The sequence below is a fragment of the Castor canadensis genome, chromosome 3 (assembly GCF_047511655.1).
Source record: "Castor canadensis chromosome 3, mCasCan1.hap1v2, whole genome shotgun sequence".
In the NCBI taxonomy this organism is placed as follows: Eukaryota; Metazoa; Chordata; class Mammalia; order Rodentia; family Castoridae; genus Castor; species Castor canadensis.
The window spans coordinates 185271017-185288272 of NC_133388.1; the positions used below are offsets into that span (position 1 = coordinate 185271017).

General features: G+C 38.8%; 1 long non-coding RNA gene across 1 annotated transcript in view; it reads right to left on the bottom strand.

The window, feature by feature from the left end:
* Window positions 1–1984: 1984 nt before the first annotated feature.
* Window positions 1985–17256, bottom strand: part of LOC141421381 (uncharacterized) — a 46674-nt gene continuing 31402 nt past the window's right edge. The window contains exons 5-6 of the long non-coding RNA XR_012445970.1: window positions 5854–6123; window positions 1985–2087 (exon numbers count right to left, since the gene is read on the bottom strand). This is a non-coding gene — a long non-coding RNA (uncharacterized lncRNA). The remainder of the gene's footprint in view (window positions 2088–5853; window positions 6124–17256) is intronic.

The following is a 17256-nucleotide window of genomic DNA, read 5'->3' on the forward strand; positions in this document are numbered from 1 at the left end:
TATTGCACTTAATCTTCACAACAAAATTTTAACACAGATGTCATTGGCTTCTCCATTTTGGAGATGAGGACCCCCATTCAGAGATCCTGAGGGAGATGCCCATGTACCCATGACCAGGTAAATAATGGGGCCTGGTTTTGAATCTGAGTGCCGTAATTCTAAGGCCAGGGCTCTTAGCCAAGACTCTGGGTTGGGGGAAAGAGAAAATCAAATGATATATGAATCAGAAAACATCCCATATTAGAGGAGCTCCCCCCTCCAGTGCCTTGCCCATGAGGAAGGTTTTAAATTTAGAAACTCCTTAAAGCTTGAACTTTTATCAGCAAATACCATGGGATGAATGAGTTTATCCAACCCTGATGAAGTGCTTAGATGCTAGCATCACTTGTGGTAGTAGTATTTACTTAAAGAAAGAATGGTGTAAGGCGCCAGAGGCTCATGCCTGCAATCCTAGCCACTCAGGAGGCAGAGATCAGGAGGATCATGGTTCAAAGCCAGCCCAGAAAAATAGTAAGTTAGATCCTATCTCAAAAATACCCAACACAAAAAAGGGCTGGTGGAGTGGCTCAAGTGGTAGAGTGCATGTCTAGCAAGCCTGAGGCCCTAAATTTAAGCCTCAGTACCAAGAAAGAAAGAGAGAGAGAGAAAGAGAGACAGAGGAAGGAAAGAAGGAAGGAAGGAAGGTGGAAAGGGAAAAGGAAGGAAGAAGGCACCTGACTTGAAATTCAAAGCTCTAGATCCAGATTCACACCAGTTCCCTCTCTGTGGTAGTTTCTTCATCCATACAAGGGACACAAATTATTTCTATGCAAATTTAAGAGACCAAAACAGAAAGTGAAATAAACACATGGAGATACATTCCCACCATGCACTTTTGGGGGGCTTTTTTTTTGGTGAGGATTAAACTTAAGGCTTCATGCTTGCTAGATAAGTGCTCTACCACTCAAGCCACGCCCTAGTTGTTTTGCTTTTAGATAGGGTCTTGTACTTCTTGGCTGGGCTTCTTTCTTTCTTTCTTTCTTTCTTTTTCTTTCTTGTGATTCTCCTACCTCTGCCTCCTGAGTAGCAGGGATGTGTACCACCACACTTGTCTTGTTTTTGAGATAAAGTCTTGATAACTTTTTGCCCACACTGGCCCAAATTATGATCCTCTGGTCTCTGCTTCCTGGGTAGCTAGAATTACAGACCTGTGAAACCACGTCTGGTTACAATGCCCTTTTATACAGTCCTTAACGGTGGTGAGGAGGAGAAGAAAAGTTTAATAAAAATAAGAGGAATGGAAAAAGAATATTTGAAAGCTTACCTATTGTTGCAAGGTTGAAGAGTCCTAAGGAGAAGGACCACATTTGAATTAGTGTCCTTGATATCTTCAGTCCCGAGTGGTTCCTGCTGATGTTATACTTTTGAAGAATAAAAGAAAGCCCCACCAAGAATGTTTAATGTAATGGAAAATGTCTTCTGAGACAAAGGTAGGTAGGAAAATATAAGGTAAAAAATTGCACATACAGTGTAAACTCAGCTCCATAAAGAAAAAGTGCATAGAGAAAAAATTCAAGGCCCAGTAGGAAATAATACAGAGTGTTTTTTTATTTTCTGGAAAATAGAATAATAGAAAATTATTTTTCTTCCCCATTCAGTATTTTTCTGAAATCTCCAGATTTTCTACAATGATCAATTTTTAACTGTTAGGGGAAAAAATAAAACTAAAACCATGCAAAGTCCAGCTAAATAACTCAGATCCAGACATAATGAGGAATATCATTCTGAGCAGATTGAATGTCAGGCTCACAGCTACGAGCCACTCCACTTCACACCATTAAAAAAAGAAAGCTTAGGACTAGAAGTGGCCCAAGTGGTAAAGTGCCTGCCTAGCAAACATAAAGCCTTGAGTTCAAACCCTAGTACCACCAAAAAAGGAGAAGAAAGAGGAGAAGGGGGAAAGAGGAGGAGGAGAGGAAAGCTTAGCCCTGGGACATACTGTATGGCCATATTAAAAACTTGAACTTGCCTTGTTCAGCACGCCCAGCTGCATAACACACTTTTTGAAAGTCCCATAAGCTTCATCAGTGCAGATTATTCCTGGGGTCCTTGCCAGCAGAGATGGTATTGTTAAGAATATCACAAGACTGACAAAATCAGCAGGTGTACACTAACAGAACCCATGTCCACACCTGTAAAGAGATGTACAGACCTAGAAGTTCCTACCTCAGTCACTTTGTTTCTCCCTAGTCAGCCTCCTCAATTTGTTGCAACTTGTAAATAAGCAGGTTTCTGACATCCTCACCACATTTCCCACGGAAACAAAGAGGGTAAGAAGGAGTAGGTGTGTGGATGAATGAGAAATACAAATACACTTAGGCATTTCAAAAATCTTGCAGAGATTTTACAAAGCAATGGGTTATTGCAGGGCCAAATCAGTCATGGGACAATATTTACGTTTGAAATGGAGGGCACACCTCTTGTGCCTGTCCCTTCCATTTTGCCTGCTCTTTTTAAGACTCCATCCCTGGATGTCTATTAACATAAGTTAGTGTGACACTTTGTATCCTGAACCTTTGCAACAGAAAGCAGCCATTCTCAGGGCTGGGTGGGCACCCATGGGAACCAGGAATGATAACAGAAAAAGGAGCATAACTCCCTGTATGTTCCCTTTCTATCACAGGAATGCTACAGGTCTTCTAATGACAACACTCCTTCCACCAAGTCTTCAAAATATAGTCCTGATTCTCTTCATCTCCGTTCTCACTACCAAGGCCTCAGCCTCACTCACCTCTTCTCTGTATTGCATACACTCTGACCCCACAATTCTTCTCCATAGGCAACTATAGTGAGCTTTCAGAAACAGAAAGGAGATTATCATATCTCTTTCTCCTTAAATAACTTTGTGACTTTCCGTTACATAACAAAATTCACACTCTTTACATGGGCCTACAAAGGGTGTGGTTTGAGCTTCCTCCCTGATCTCACTTTGAGCCACTTGCCTCCTTTGCTATGTTTCAGACATGCTGTTTGCAAATCTACCTAGCTTGTTCCTGCCTTAAGACCTTTGCACTGACAACTGTCTCTGCTGAAAAGTTTTCTTTCTCCCACCCCACCCCCAATCTTCTCTTACTTAGTCCCTGTTAGGCTTTCAGCTCTTAGTCACAAGTAGCCTTTCCCTGACCAGCTGGTACACTTCTCTGTATAATGTTTATGACTATTTTAAGAGTACATTTTTTATGGTTTATCTCCCACTAGAAGAAAGCAAAATCCATAAGAAGCCAAAGACCTTGAAAACTTAACTTGAAGGTATATTCCTAGCACCAAGGACCTGGTCTGGCAATGTCAATGCCAATGTCTTTAATGCATTCTTTAAATGAATGAATGACTGAGGGACCAAGCTCAAGCTTAAATGGAGTCCAAAATCATAGATTTTACTAAGCTCAACACATTTTCTGAAAGCTTCATCAGTGCAGAAATCATCAAAAGGTGAAAAATCATCAAAGCATTAAATAACAAACTTCTTCAAGAAGTGGTTCTGAAACTCAGTTTTATCACTTCCTATATGCTTCTGGTCAAGCCTCTAGAGTTCTCTGTGTCTTTATTTTTCTCTTTAAAACAGAAGAGGTAAGGAAAATAGAAAGTGCTATCTCATAGAGCTGTAGTGATGGTTCAATGAGTGAATATATGTTAGATGCTTTTGAGACATATCTGGCACCCAAAAAGTTATATATATATAGAGGATGTTATCGCTGTGATTATATAGACCATGTTGGTTGTGTTATATAACACAAAAGCTCTAGGATCCTTCACTGGAATAGACAGTAAGATGCATTGCAAGGGGCAAATAAAAAGGAAGGGAGATGAATGCAAATACTAACCACCTCACAACTGAGTGGTAATGAGGTGGGGCCAGAGAAGGGGCAACATGGACAGAGAGGAGTTGATGGATTAATGGTGCAGTGGAGATGTAGAATTGATGGGGCTTAACTATTACTGAGTAATTAGAGGGAAGAGTCAAAGACAACAAGTTTAGGATTCAGCTCTGCCTTAAGGATGAGAAGGGCCCATCAACACCCACCCTCAGACAACCTGAAAGATGCTCTGACATTAAAATGCACACAGTTTGGACACTGCCTTAAAGAACTTTGGGTTCAAATAGCAACATGAGAGACAAGTCCTGCAGTCACAGGAGGTGACACAGTTCCCAATATTTCTAGTGACCCCCTTGCAGCATTCACTAAAATGTTTGTGAGGATACAAAATTACTGAGATGAGAATCACCTCCTGAAGACAATTCCCTTTTGCGTTCCCTTCCTCTCCCTGTGACTTTTTCACCCCTTGTCTCTCATTAACCACTGCAGCTTCTGACTTGAGATGGTATCCAACACAAAGAGACACTGTCAAAAAGGTAGAGACGCACCCTTGTTCCCAACCAACCACCCAGGACGATCCTATTATTGTCCCCTCACTATACTCCTGTCCCTAAACCTAGAAAGTCTTCCTCTTTTCTATAAGAACCTACATCTTTCTGCTAAAAAAAGAAAAAGTGTGCCCTCTGTTATAAAGAAAAGGAGGCAACCTGGGAAAGATTTCTCCCCTAGTTATCCTCACATGGGTGCACTAAGCATCAGGCAGTTGACTGGAAAGAAAACACAAATCCTAAGAGCACAGCAGGTTGACCACCATGGGTCCCTTAAGATCAGCAAAAGCTTATGAGGTAACAAGAATGAAACCAGGGACCTTAGGAACTCCTTTTCCTTCTCTAAGATTGCCAAGGTTGTTAAATGCCATTCCTGTATATAGGTGTTCTTAAATCAAGCATTTATAATTCCCTTATTTAAGGTTTTCTTCATGTAATTAGTCAAAGTTGAGCTGCTCAGATATTAAGCTCAAAGGAAGCAAGAGAAGGACTGCTCCAAAGAGAACACTGGGAAGGAGGTGTTTCCTAAGCCTAGAATGTGGCACTCAAGGACAGGAAATAGAATCTCAGTCCACTCAACTAGACAGACTTTGTTTTTGGCAGCACTAGGGTTTGAACTCAAGACCTCACACTTGCCAGTCAGGTGCTCTACTACTTGAGCCACATCCACAGTCCTTTTTGCTTTAGTTATTTTTCCAATAGAGTCTTATGTTTATGCCTGGGCCAGCCTGGACTGTGATCCTACTATTTACACTTCCCACATAGCTAAGAAGACAGGTGTGCATCACCACTCCTAGCTTTTTTATTGGTTGAGATGGGGTCAATCAAAAGTTTTTGCCCAAGGCTGACCTTGAACCTTTGCTCTTTATTAGGGAAAATGAAAGCCCACTGGGGGTAACAAGTTCAAATGCCTTCTGAAGCCAGGAGACACCATCATTATGCATTGTGGTCATGAAGTTGATGGGGGAGAGGGGCAACTCTGAAAAACTAGAGTGTACAGGACCTCCTGAGAGGCCCTCAATTTCAGAGTCATTTAAAACACCCTTCGGGTGGTGACTTTTTATAACCCTACACAGGACTCCTTAGAATAAGGGTTCTCATCCTGAGAACTTCTGACGTTTGGTGTGGAAAGAAACTATGTTCACTGTAGAATGTTTAACTGAATCCCTGGACTCTGGGCAATAGATGCCAGTAGCACCCTCTTAGTTGTGACAACTCAAAACATCCTCAGTGTTGCCAAGAGGACTCAGAGGCAAAACCACACCTGCCTCAGCTTGTGAGAATGAAGTGAAAGTTATCACAATAGAAAGGAGATAGAAGGGGACTGCCCCAGACTAGGAACTGCTTTGCCAACACTGTCACATTTCACCTCCACAGCTAGGTAAGGAAGGAATTGTTAGCCTCCATGAGCAGATAATGGAATGCAAACAAACCCAAGTTGTATAGGATACGGAAGAGTGACGGATTAATCCTAGGTCTTGTAACCTCAAACATCCATTTGTATCCAGTCTGACATCATGCGTCAAGCAGGAGATGTTTCCAAGGACAAGGTGACAAGCTGAGACTCAGATAGGTAGTTGGCCTTAAGGTGTAAGTTGAGAGCATCACTCTAGCCATTTCGCTACCCATTTTGCGGAAGAAGAGCTGGCAAAAGACTATAGCAATCCAGAAGGTCTTGTAATCCTGTTTATGGTGAATGACTAGGGTCTTCAGTTGAGCAGCTGGAGAAAAGATATAGAAGAATATACAAAAAGTATTTTAATGTCAAAATTGGCAGGATTTGTTACTGATTGAACTATGAGAAGAAAAAGAATTCTAAAATGGTCAGTATGGGTCATAATAAATAGTATCAGCCACTTTAACAAGCCACCCAAATATCTCTGAAAGTTAACAAACTCTTATTTCTCACCTCATAAGTCAAATCAGGTGTTTGAGGCCAAATACCTTCCAGAAATTCAGGGATCACAGGTCCCCTCATCTTGTGGTCTCGCTATGCTCTACATCACAGGTCAGCTAATTACTACTTGTGGGTCAAATCCAGACACTGTCCATTTTTGTAAGTAAAGTCTTATTGGCACACAGTCATGCTCATTTGTTTATATATTGTCTACAGCTGTCTTCATATCAGTTGAACAGAAGCAACAGAAACTGTATTATCCACAAGACGTAAATATTTACTATCAAGCTTATACTTAAAAAAAAGTTTGCTTACCCTACTCTAGACTCTTCTCAGAGTCTTCTATTGGTTTCCCTGTTTCCATCAGCCAATGAGTAAAAAGAAAAAGCATGAAAAAAAAAGAAGAGATTTTAATAGACAAACATGGACAAGGTACATTCCTTTCCATTGGCCAGAACTCAAGTCACTGGCCACACTTGCTGTAGGGAGACTGGGAAACATGTAGGAATCAGTGGCCAAGGGTGAAAATTATCAGTGACTGCCTGATGTGCATGACTCTAGACAAATTTCCCTTTGCTGCTTATCATCCTGTGGTTTCCTTAGAATGGAAAATCCACAGTCTTGCTCTAAACAGCCATATCTCACTGAGACACATTAACGACCTACATAAACTACTCAGCCCTGAGTTTAAACAAATGTATTATGTAGTTGATAATAGAATAAGCGTGACCCCAATTAATGAATTTTCTCAGAGCTATATACTCTTTATTAATTCAAGGAAGATCAGTTAAATAAAGGATTTTTTAAGAGTATAAATGAAATTTGGTTTAACTTGTTAATACAGAGTATCTACACCTTATACTCAGTGCCATGCCAGAAGAAAGGAAAATAAAGACATATGACACACCTGCAGGGCCCTCATCCTATGTATAAAATATACAAATATAGAAATAACAAAAGAAGCATTATGTCTAAGTTCAAAAAAGATGGAGCTTTATCTTTTCATCATTTCAGAGGTAGGAAAATATGCCAGGAGGACTAGAGTAGCTGAGATCCATTGCCTGGAGAGGATTTTTTTTTAAACTATAATTTGTAACTGTTCTTAATAAAAAATTAAAATAGCAGTGAAAGCTGATCAAATCTGAAAAACACTTTCCAACACAGAAGTCCTTCTCACTATGTGATCTGCTTTAACATTCAGCAAAACCCTGTGGATTTGGTGTCATTGGGATTAAGTCATTTAAGAGCTGGGGCAAGGGACTTAAAAAAAAAAAAAATCAAGGGGCCTGAGAAAAGGGATGGACTTTTTCTTTTCTTCTTTCATTCCTTTCTTCTTTCCTCCCCTTTCCTGATTTCTAATATAGGCTCTTTTATTCTACCACATTGTCATTAAAAATAAAATAGTGGCCTTTAACAGACTTACACTGAGATAACCACAGAGTTCCTGCTGAGATCCAAAGCAAACAGCAGCAGTGGGGAAAATCTTTTCCCCACAAAGAGAGTGAAATTTCCTTTGGCTCCATGATGGCTCAGCCAAGGGTGAGGGAAATGAAACCAAAGGCTGTATGCTGTCCCAAAATTGCTCTATCCAGACTCTTGGGTCAAAGGCAGCTTTGAAGTTACCACACAAGCATGCTGACAGGTAAAGGAAGTGACCCTGTCAGTTCCATCAAGTTCAATAAATGAACTAGACACAGAAGAGTTGACTCAAAGTATAGTAGACAGCCTAAAGAATTCTCGGTCCTCTCTGAGGTCAAACCCCTTAATCCCCATGGTCTATGCCATTTGTGATCTTGACTCACAGGCAGCTATCAAGAAACAGAGGACAATGGGGTATTTGGCACACATATGAACACAATGTCAGCCTACATCAGCTGGATTTCTTCATGTCATGGTGGAATACCCCCATTTGAGGCAGACACTTCTATAGGTGAACCAGTGCAGTCACAAGGGCTACTCTGTGGCAAGAGGGTTTCCCTCTAGGTGAGAAAGCCCCCAGTAGAAATGGGAAAATGAATGAAGTTCAATTTGCCTTAGCCCCCTACAGGATAAAGTCTACACCACTAGCATGACATATTTATGCTTTGTCCCTATCCACTGGCGCTATCTTTCCTTATCCACTGCTGCTGCTTTACGTTAATATAAGACTCTCAACACATTATCCACAGTGTACCGGGGATTGTTCACAATTCCAATTTCTGCTTCCTGGTGTGCCTTGCCCACTTCTTCCCGCCTGAAAAACATATGATCATCTCTCTACTCCACTGTTAATGTCACATTGTGTGACAGTTTCTCCAAGTGTCAAGAAGCCACTCCCATTGCTTTGCAGCCCTAACACTCTGAATATATTAGTGTTAGAACACACACAACATTCTGTTGAAATAATCTGTGGTTTTGTCTTCCCAACTGGTCTTGGAAGTTGAATTGACAGGATGCCTAATTTTCTGTTTTCTCTATAGGTATCTATCATACTTCCTGCCATTTTATAGGTATTCAAGTTTAACAAATGCTTATTAGAGTTGCTAAATCTCAGATGAAAATCTGGCTTGGAAGGAAACTGAGAAAATAGAAGGAGGCTAGAACAGATGCCCCAGCATTCGAGACCCATGGGAATCTGGAGACATCAGCAAGCATACATTTTTTGTCATCAAAAATATGGAGTAATTTACTTACCACTCAAGAAATAAAGTTGGGATTAAATAATGGAAAGTTAAGGAGCAATATTTGATTGTGTCAAAAGTTAAACATTAAAATATGAAAGAAATTTGCAATATGTACTTTTACCATGACTGATCCATTGCTACCTAGTGATAAGTCAAGAGAAAGAAAAAATTATATCAACTCATAGGATAACAGAAAAGCCTGACCTTTTAGTTAATGTGCTGAGTCATACATTCAGATTTATATCCAAATGGTCATTTGGTTCCAAAATGATTAAAGAATAGAGAAGCAAGAGGGCAAGAATTTGCTGAATGAAATCATGACCTCTCTAACTTTCATGGTTCCAGATGCTGTTTAATCAACCATTTATTGGTGTTTTCATGTGTTTATTAACATTTGTATCCACTCAAAGGCCCACACAGCTTATTCTCAGAGTTTGGCAGCTCTAAGGGAGGTTCCCTGTTAGATTTGTTCTTCCCAAACAAGCTTTGTTGCCTTGGAGTGGGCGAGTAGCAGTGGTAGCAGCAGTGGTGGGGGATAGGCAGTGAAGGTTGTGTTATGGACATGTACTTTTATTTAAAACTCACTGACAGACATTCCTGGCCAGAAATTTAACCCTTGTCTCATTAATCTTCAAAACCCACCTGTAAGTGACTTACCACCTTTCATTTCACAAATATTTAATGAGATCTTCTAGGCACTGGGTTTATAGCAATGAATACAACATTTCATCAAGAGCTCCAATTTCATGCAAATTATTACTGCTGGTGGGAAAAGAAAATAACCACTTTTGATCACGAGTCTTCTAAGAACTTGATGTGACATAAAGTGACTGAAAGGTGACCTTATGTTAGGAAGTAGGCATATGATTAGTCTAATTATACCAATGAGACAATGGAGGCTCAAAGAAATTAACTTTTCCAAAAGCACACAGCTACACACTGAGAGAGCAAGGCTAAAACTCAAGTCTATCTAAACAAATAGTATAAAACAGCCCACACAGTAGAATACAGCCAAGAATAAATCTATTGTGCTCTAAGCTTTTATTTATTACCTTCTTAAGAATAAGGAAAAAAGTCAGTGTTTGGCTAAAATGGGTATAGAATTTCCATGAGGTGGGAAAAACAGAAGTTGATCTTAAAGTATGGTTAAGATGAGAGAGGTAAGAAGGAAGAAGGGAAATGTGAACAGGAAGAAATGAGTATTTATTGAGGGCTTATTAAGTGATAAGAATGAGGCAAAATATTCTAGATATAGTGTTTCAGTAAATATTTAAAACTTTTAGATTAGCAAATAGCAGAGCAAATATTTAAAACTTTATTTTAGAGATGAGTAGCAAGCTAAGATTCAGAGTGGTGAAGTGACTTTCAAAATGACATTGGTAAGCAGTGCAGGTAGGAGCTGGTAGGCTACATGCAAGAAGTGTTGCTTATATTGGGGAATAGTAAGGCAATGAGATGTTTCAAAGGACATTGAAGGAAAGACAGTAGGCATTGAAGTTTACCTATGAGACAATGGGATACAATTGCAGGTTCTTCAGCAAGAGAATGAAACTCAGATGTGAAAGCTAAAGCCATCTCTGAATTTATCCTCCTAGACACCTGGTCTAGAAGGAAAGACAATATGTAAGCAACAGAGCCAAGTTCACATAGAATGCAGAATAGGGAGAAATCCACTGCTTGAGAGGAATTGGAGCTGTCAGTAAAGCATTAACAAGCATCCATAAAAAGTTCTCCAAACAGAGGGGGACTCAAAAGTTTTTGTCCACACAGAGCATGTGCAAAGGCCCCCAAATGGTTTTATATGAGCCAACTGTGGATGCAAAAAGAAATAAGGCAGATGAAACAGGTCATATTTAAAAGGTGTTACATGCTGTGATGAGAAATTTGATTTTATCTGTAGGAAGTAAAGAGTGAATGAAGGATTTGCCATCCAAGAACATGGTCAGTGTTGGGGCATGAATGATTCAGTTGATCAGGTTTTAGTTGATCTTCTCCTTTCCTGCATAAATGAGGGGACCATAAAATACCACTGTCTTAGCCAAGCTTTCCATGACCTTTCCCCTCCTGGCAGCCAAGATTACCACTCATAGTCACCTTGCTTGAAGCCACTGGGGAAAAGCAACTGGACCAATGACAAGAATGACAGCCATGAAAGACCCTGGGATAATCCCTTATCTTGACCCCTAGCCCTGGGACACATGCCTTCAAAAGAAGCAGTAAGTATGTCTGTGCCATGTTTCACATTCCCCAAATCTGGATCTTCTCCAGACACAATCTGGGCAGCAAGTGTCTATCCAACAGGAAAGGAGATAATCAGGCTATTCGGGAGAGGATGGAGAGAGGAAATAATTTCCTGATTTGGGCTACACAGTAGATCAGGGCTTTTATTGTCTGCTTACCTCCCAAAACCTCAGAGACATCTTCTCTACCTTAGAGGAAAAGAGATTAGGAAGTGATTAATATAAAAAGAATTGCCGTTGGAAGGATGCCAACAGAGATGGTGCCAATGTTCTCTCTTCAGATGGGCCCCACTGCTAATGGAGAGTTTCTCATTTTTATTCCTGAAGCCTCAGAGTGTCATGGAAGAGAGAACAGGACCAGGCTGCAGTTTGGCATGAACACAATTCTAAGAAGGACTCAATACCACTTGGAAGTAGGGTTATAGAACAGGAAAGTATGGGTATTGTAGGCAGATAAATGTGGTTCTAAAACGGAACACCAAACCCCATCTCCTGTGTGACCTTAGGCCATATGCCAAAATGTTCTGAACCTCATTATCTCGCCTATAAAATGAGTAATCTGTTCTAATAATAAGTAATGAACTCTGAATGTTAAGAGCAGTATTTGCAATGTAAACAATATAGTCTATTACTAAATCTACACAGAGCTTAATGCATATGATGGATTTCCAGGTCATTTATTTAATGCATTAGAATATGTTTAAAAGCAAAATTTAAGGGCTGGGGGTGTGACTTAAGTGGTAGAACACCTGTCTAGCAAGCATGAGACTCTGAGTTCAAACTCCAGTACTACCAAAAAAAATTAAAGCCCACAACATGAAAATATTAATATGTTGCAATAAATGTTTCAGGAAATGGTTAGCCATAAACTAAAATAATTACTTTTCATGATTTTTCAATTTTTTTATTGACACATGATAGTTGCTCAGGAAATTTTGTTGAATGAGTAGATAAATTATTTAATTTATTTAATGCATGATATAGACAGATTTTAAGACTATAGATCTGAATAAAACAAAATTTTAATATATAAAAAGCTTATTAGACAAACAAGACTATGAAAGTGAAATTGACAAATACTTGAAAGAACAACTCAAAAAATATGGTACCAATGCTACTTTCTTAGTTTTAATTAATACATTATGGTTATGCAAGATGCTAACATTAAAGAAAGCTGAATAAAGGGTCTATGAGAAAGGTGAAAAAGAAAGAGAGAAATCTATGCACAGTAGCTCACACATATAATCCCAGGTCTTGGGAGCCTGAGGCAGGAAGATCACAAGTTGGTCAGGGAAGGAAGGAAAAGAAAAGAGAATGATAGAGCATCAACAATATAGTAAAACATAATGTCTGTGAAGGTAGAGGACATAATGATATGTTTTAAAAGCTGTTGAATAATGGGGGGTGAGAGGGGAAGGAGTAAGGGAGTAAGGGAGAGTAATGGAAAGGGCTGAATGGACCAAAGTAAAATATATTCATAGCAGGCATACATTGAGAAACCCCTTTGAACATTGACTTAGGAATTAATAACAAAGGGGAACTGTAAAATAAGTACAGTATGTGGGAGGGTACTTTCAGGAGAGGGAGGATAAACAAAGGAGATTAAGGTGAGGGAATATGGTTGGTGGACTTCATATACTTATACGAAATAGAAAAATGAAATCTCTCGAAGTTGCTTTAAGTGGGACTGGGAGAGAGTTGAGGGGGAGAAATGGTGGGGGCAATCTAAACAATGTGCAATACAAAGCTATTTGGAATTGTCATGATGAATTTCGCTGTGCAACAAATATACCCTAATTTTAAAAACTTTTAAAAAACCAAAGATCTCAAGTTGGAGGCCAGACTGGGCTGCACAAATAGTGAAACCCTGGAAAAGAAAGAAGGGAGGGAGAGAGGAGGAAAGAGGGGGAGGAAAAGAGAGAGAGAAAAGGAGAGAAAGAAATGGTAAGGGACAGAGAAAGGGAGGAAGGAACAAAGAAAGAGAGAGAAAGGGAAGAGAAATTTGAAATTACCCATTAGTATGTGCAAAACAATGTTCAACCAATTCATCATTTATAAACACAAATGCAGACCAGTGCACTCCAAAACACTATCCACTACCAAGCTGGAAAATACTTTTAATAATATCTGCTATGATGACCTGGGTGTAATGAGATGAAGCAATTAATACAGTTGCTCAAAATGTGTATTTGCTAATCTTTCTGGAAAACCAACTGTCAGTATAACTAAAAACCTTGAAAGGGGCTGCTGGAGACGTAGCACAATGGTAAAGTATTCATGAGGCCCTGAGTTCAATCCCCATCACCACAAAAAATAAATAAATAAAAGACTTCAAAGTATTTGTGTATTTTGACTCCATGATTCTACCCCTAGAAATCTATGGCACAGAAACATCAGAGCGATGCATAAAGATCTCTCTGTAAGAATGTTCTTATATTGTTATTTATATAATAGAAGAAGGAAAGGAGAGGAGAAGGAAGAATAGGAATAAAAAATAATATTTGGCAATAGAATAGTATTTAATAACACAGGGCTTACTCTTGATACAATTTTAAGTAAAGATAATGAAAAAAACATACTAAATATAACTGACCAAACTAAGTGAATAGGTATTACACAGATGTAGAAAACTAAATGACCAAACCAAGATCTAGTTTAAGGGCTGAACAGAAATTCACTAAAATAGTATGTGGCTGCTTCTGCATAATTATTTGTATAAAAAAGAGATTGGTTAAACGGGAATGAAAATTGGATTCTTGTCAACTTCTAAACAGCAAAAAAAAAAAATGGGAAAGCCGAGATGCAGTGAAATAACATCACTGTGCTAATAAAAATCCATGCAATTGTGCACCCATGAAGGGCAACTTACAGGGACAGGGAGGGACAGAACAGAACTAAAATATAGGGTTACAATAGCAAAGGAGTTTTTATATCATTCAAAAGTACAATAAAGATTTTAAATGTAGACCTTAACATAATACATGTGTGAAGATAGGTAGGCAGATACTAAAACCATAGTCATGGGTCAAGTGACTTCCCTGTAAATAGAGGGGAAAAAATGGAAAGAAAAAAGGAGGGAAAAACTAAAACAATCACAGTGATGGCAAGAAAGAAAATGAAAAAAACCCAAAAAATGGGACAATTAGAAAGTTAACTAATTTGTTAAATAAATCCAATTGGAAAGTGAGTCCATTTTTAATTAAATTTAATTAGCTCTGGCTGCCATACAAAAATACCACATATTTTGGGTAGCTTAAATAATAGAAATTTATTTCTCTCAATTCTGGGATTTGAGATCAAGATGTTTGAAAATTTTCAACATAAAGAAATGATAAATGTTTAAACATCACACAATGTATATATGTGTCAAAATATTGCACAGCACCCCATAAATATGTACAATTTTATGTTTTCTGTATCAGCTAAAAAAGAACTTTAAACTTCAAATATTCTAAAATATTCATGAAATAAATATCTCAAAACACAACACAAAGATGCCAGCATGGTCAGGTTCTGGTAAGGGCTCTCTTTCTGGCTGACAGATGGCTAACTTCTCATTGACTGTCCACATGGCCTTTCCTTGGTGAAAAGATGCAGGGAGGCAGACAGACAGAAAAGTAAATGATATGGAACAACCAAATAGAATGGCTATAAACCCATGCTTGGAGTTTGTGACAGTTTTGTTCACTATTCTGAAACTTTTGTCCCTTCTTGAATAACCACCATGTGTGATAAACCTACCCACACCACTGAGGTAACTTGTTTTGGTCAAGGGTTTGCAAGCAGATATGTAAATAAGACTTAAACATGTTTGTGTAGTAAAATTTGCCCTTTTATACTTCTGTCATAACATGACATGACATACCCTAGTTAGTCTGTTGATCTAAGAAAGAGGACAGGCGTGTGGACGAGACCTGAACTTAACCTGTAACTTGGGAAAACTAAAACACTGGAACCTAGCCTAGATCAGCCAATCCCAGCCAATGCACATGGGTGTGAATCAGAATGAACCACGCAGTTTTAGAGTTCTTTTCACAGCATGCCTGTGGCAACAGCCAACTGATAGAGAGATGCTTTCTGAACATTTGTCAACCAACCCTCAAAAACCCACAAATATGATCAAGAAAAAGTCACTGAGAGTTGAGGTATGGACAAGAACTAAATGACATGGAGAAATACTTATAAACATGTATCCTTATGTTGAAAAGAAGAACAACCAAAAATTAATAATGTTAGAAAATAACAAAACCACATGTACATAAAAAAGGAAAAGGACAGCATTAGGAAAAATGTACATTACAGATCAGCAAGAGTCGATTGTGTGAACAGAAGCCAGTGAGACACATTGATAAGAGAAGATCAAACAAAAGTATAAAGGAAGAAACAAATAACTTTAAGAATGAAAAGGAGGTATAAATATAGACACTATAGATAGAACAAGAAGAGAGGCACATAATCTTAAGAAGAAAAAGGATATAATACCACAAAAATTAAATTATTCTGAAAAATTTGCATCAATCTCAATCTCACTCTGGACCATACATGTAAACTGATCACAAGCAAAATATTAACAATTCAGGTTCTGCAACATATTAACAAAAATATGACATGATGAGTTTATCTCCAAAAATGTATGTTTGGCTTGTTGTTAGAAAATTGATTTACTGATACTTATACTAAAATATTAAGAGAAAACCATATAATTACCTCCATAGATATGTAAAAGACACTAGATAAAATTTAACATTCACATATGATAAAATAGGATAATTAATAGACTCAAAATAAGAATAAGAAGTCCCTGAAGTGTACAAGAACCATCAGTTAAAGATACAACAAAATGAAACGAAAAGCTGTACCTCATTAAACTTCATCATGAGATGTTGAAATCATTCTTTTTGAGATAAAACAAGGTAAAGATATTATGTATCATTACTTCTATTCAGTATTGGAGGAAGAAAAAATAAAATGCAGATTGAAATTATTAACACTTAACAGTATTCTTAGAGAAGATCAGCACGCATAAAGAACCCGAGGACTTGTATTTCTCAGAGATGGAGTAGATATATTTTCCCTGTTTCTCCCAATAACTACAATTTTTAAAACCCTGGATTTTACATATCAAGGAATCTATGAAAGACAGAGGAAAGAAGACCAACGATGGATCTTGGGTCCCAAGAAAAGCATGTGGCAAGTTTCCTACATTTTCTTTTTCACTCCTATGTCCCACATTTAGAATTGAATAGGCAGATAACCCAGAAACACAGTCTAGACAGTAAAGGCCTTAAGACAAGACTCATATGGCTAACAAAATGGCCAAGAAAGGCGGTTCACAGCAAGAAAAAACCTTTTACACCATAACTGATCTCCACTATCAAAACCCTATAGAAAAGCAAACGACCCAACTCAACCCATGCCAGGTAGGCAGCGTAGACGTCCACCCTCACCAGGCTATAACTATCCCCTGCCCACCCGTTATTGTCAGTAAATTCCACATGGGGGCCTGACTTCCAGCCATCCCACAGTAATGAAGGGACCCTGATGCTGGAGTGATATCAGAGATGACCCAGTGATCTCAGGACTTTCATTGCTGCCCTGCAGTAATGAGGCCAAGAGAAGAGCAGTCCTGAGGCCCTCTTACCCTTCCAGCCAGGGAGAGATCAGCAAGCCTCCAGTGGGGACCTGATACTGACGCCCTACCCAGCTGCAACAGAGAAATCCTCCCTCCCTTCTGGCTTAGTGGAGGCCAAGTGTGGCTCTGGGCTTCTGCCCCTAACTGGCAGGCTTGCGGTAGCATGCGTCTCCCTTGCCAGGGAAGTCTGAGGAGGCCAGTGAAAGCAGAAGGCTTAAAAAAGACCCAGATCTCATGATACTGAAAATGTCCACTAATCAATCAAAAAGCACTCATCATACAAAGAACAGAAAATTTCAACTTGAATGACTAAAAAAAGACAATTAGTAGAGGCCAAGATGATGGAGATGCTAGAATTGCTTCACAGGGGCTTTAAAGCCTCCGTCATAAATACATCAATGAGCAAATACAAACATGAATAA